This window comes from Anomaloglossus baeobatrachus, chromosome 1 (genome assembly GCF_048569485.1).
Source record: "Anomaloglossus baeobatrachus isolate aAnoBae1 chromosome 1, aAnoBae1.hap1, whole genome shotgun sequence".
Lineage (NCBI taxonomy): Eukaryota > Metazoa > Chordata > Amphibia > Anura > Aromobatidae > Anomaloglossus > Anomaloglossus baeobatrachus.
In genome coordinates this window covers 366,213,651-366,217,253 of record NC_134353.1, presented here as the reverse complement: position 1 = coordinate 366,217,253, position 3,603 = coordinate 366,213,651, and the positions used below count along the sequence as shown (strand labels likewise).

The window sequence follows — 3,603 nt, the reverse complement described above, 5'->3', positions numbered from 1 at the left end:
CCCTGCGTCTGGCTGACATCAGATCACACACACACACAGTCCACAGTTGACAGTTGGAGCCAATTATCTCGTAATCTATAGCATTTGGCTGTAAACACCCCCGTAGAGTTTTGCACCCCGATTGTAACGAGACCATCCCCGAACTTATATACATATGTCTGTTTTGCGGAGTCTGCCGCGATTAGTATTATCTACCATATTATCCACTCCAGTCTGTGGTCAAAAAAATTCCCATGTTTTTTGCCTTTGATTTAAAAATGTATGTAAATGTAATATATAGAATTTTTACATAAATAATAATGTTAAATTGGTAGAATGTACTCGTTTTCTCTTTGATACATTGTACAATGAGTTAAGATACCAGTATTATGCTGGTGGGAAATTGAATGATTATTGACGTGTGAGATATATGTATATATACATATATACATATATATATACATACATACATATATATACACATATACATACATATACATATACATACATATACATATACACATATATATATATATATGTATATGTATATATATATATATATATATATATACATATATATATATATATATACATATACACACATATATACATATATATATATATATATACATATACACACATATATACATATATATATATATATACATATACATATATACATATATACACACATATACATATATATATATATATATATATATATGTATATGTATGTATATATATATATGTATGTATATGTGTATATATATATGTATGTATATGTATATATATATATATATGTATATATATGTATATATATGTATATGTATATATATATATATATATAATATGTATATATATGTATATGTATATGTATATATATATATACACACATACATATACATATATATACATATACATATATATAATGTATATGTATATATATATGTATATATATATATATATATATATATGTATATGTATATATATATATATATTTTTTTTTATTTTTTTTTTTATTTATATATGTTAGATAGATAGAGAGAAAACAAGTATATTATACCAATTTATAGGTGTAGAGAGCATTGGTGAACCCAAATTTGTATATGTGCACATGATGTATATTAAATAAGAGGGAAAAAAAAAACCAAACATGTCACACATTAACATTTTATTGAAAATTTAAATAAAGTTATCAAAAAACAATAAAACAGACATAAATTTCTTTTCATTTTTGAGTTTTCAGTCTGTGGAGAGAAAAAAAATAAAATTAAAAGATGTTGCACAATGCAGAATACTATAAGATGTCTTTACACAACCCACTAACGGAAGGTGCAGAGGTCCCAGCCCCAATTCACAATTGTTAATTGTCACTGTGTAATTACACAGCCACAATTAGCCACCACCTGCATGGGATGATTTGTCAGGAGGGTGACAGCCTGACAGATGATCCCATGTAAAATTATTCTGACTGTAGCTTTGTGCATACTTACTCTTGTATTATTTTATCTTGGGTCTCCATGACATCATTTCAATGCTGGAAAATTTTCCACCTTCTTCGGCCTCGTACCTACAGAAAGATGTGTGATTAAGTGTATGAAGGAGAATTAGGAATTTGTGCATAGATATAAGAGCAGGACCTTACTCTTATTATAAATATTTCATTCTCAGGGTCGGCCTTTGGCTCAGGCTCGGCCTTAGCCTTTTTCGGCTCCGGCTTCTCCATGCTGGAAGCAGCTGAAATTTATACATATCAAAATGTCAGTGAATAATTTATGTTACATCACAACCTCAGGCTCAAACTCCTACCTCTTTTTTGGCTCACTGGCATAGCCTCATCAGGTGGGCTCAATGACATATCAGAATCCTAGAGAAAAAAAAAGAAAATTAAATAATGGCCGTTTCATTGCACACCAGCACACATCACTGAAAGCCAGTATGCAAGGAGCATCGTTATCCATTCCAGACTTATTTATACAGCAGGTGTCATTTTGCAGACCCAGAATAAACAATTCTATTATAGGAATATACATGTGCCATTTGTCAGGAATATATGTGTCAGTTTCTCCTGAAGCGCTAAAATAATATAACTTTATAATGTGTGTGGTTGCAATCATATGTGCAAAATGTAGAATTACACATTCTAAACTAAAGAAAAAAAAAAACCACCACAACAACTAAGGGTTCCTATGCTAATCCCGTTAACAGAAAATAAAACCAGAAATAAAAATTGTTAGGCAGAATGATGATGGTGGTTATAATTTAATGCTGACACTTGCAGATAAGGTGAGCATTGTGAAGATGATGGGGGTTATATTTCAATACAGGAACCCTTTCTTTTTTAACTCTGTTACTCAGACACAAGTGTTCTGGGCTCTCTGCAGCTTTCCTTGTAATGTACATTTATTTAGGGCACTAATATTTAAAGATTTCTGTACTTACCATTCCTTTGATTTTTCCTCCAACACTGATCTCTTCTCTGCAGAAATGAAACTGCTAGGGACAAATCCAGACTTGTCCAACACAAAGGACCGCCCTCAGCTTGCTCTCCCTCATGATTGGCTGTGCTGGCTGCTACTCCAGTTTTAGAACACATTGCTTTTGAAAAAAATTCTAAACTAACATTAGCACTATTGACAAGCTATAAGTAGGAGGATTGAAGCCCTGCACAGCACCTGTTGCATGGAAATTCCTTTAACTCCTATATAAAAAAAAAAAAAATATATACATTTAAAACACACACACAAAAATATCAAAAAAACAGCTCAGAAAACTTAACTTAGTCAAGGTACTCAATGGCAATGCCATTCAAACCTACATTTGTACATGTCAGATTTTTTCATCACAGCTGTGTGACCGCTTTATCACTATGAAAAAAAAAAAAAAAAAGCAGAGCAGTTAACAGTAATAAAAACATTTCTATAAACACTAAACAAAAATATTTGTGTCACTCTTCAAGGGCGCTGTTCACCTGGAGTTGTACTCAACCTAGATTGGGGGGAAAAAAACAAGTACAAGATTTAAAAAATGTTAACACCACCAGGACATAAATAAGCCATATGCCTCCCTGCATGATCCTAGGAACCATTTACCTGATATGTAACCTAGCTACTTGTGCAGGGAGCCAGCGCTGGCAGCCTGTTAGCGGGGAAATTACCTAACTGTTCGGTCATCACATGACCTAAGCCAGGAGAAACAGTTTGACATTTCAAGACTACGGTCGTGTTTCCCTGGCCTGGTCATTGTATGGTCAGACATTGTGGCACGACTGACCTGGAGAAGTGCCATATCTGTGGACAGAGTTATTATAGCACGGATTAAGGTTAACAAGAACATCGATTCCAACGAGGCCATCCCTGAAGCTCTAGGACCCCGCGTTCAGAAGTTATCGGGGTTCAAACATGGCCGTCTTTTTGGGGCGCATTGCCGTCGTTTCCCGGGGTCCCCGAATTGCGTTATATGTCCCATTTAGCTCGGCCAGGTTCACACTTAAATTTTAAGGGGTCACATGACCCGGTGACATGTTTGGTTCCCGAGATATGAGGCCGCAAAGTAAGCTACACCTTTGGGTGTAATTCCAGACTAGAGGGCGCTCTTCAGCAGACTGCATTTGGAGCCAAATAT

General features: G+C 34.0%; 1 long non-coding RNA gene across 2 annotated transcripts; it reads right to left on the bottom strand.

Moving 5' to 3' along the window:
* Positions 1–1,093: 1,093 nt before the first annotated feature.
* On the bottom strand, positions 1,094–2,457 carry LOC142293124 (uncharacterized). Of its 2 annotated transcripts, XR_012751137.1 has the most exons (5): positions 2,422–2,457; positions 1,789–1,846; positions 1,625–1,716; positions 1,473–1,549; positions 1,094–1,226 (listed from the first exon to the last, which is right to left on the bottom strand). It is a non-coding gene; the product is annotated as an uncharacterized LOC142293124 (long non-coding RNA). The 2 variants fall into 2 exon arrangements; XR_012751131.1 differs by lacking the exon at positions 2,422–2,457 and having other exon boundaries at positions 1,100–1,226; positions 1,789–1,988.
* Positions 2,458–3,603: the final 1,146 nt, after the last annotated feature.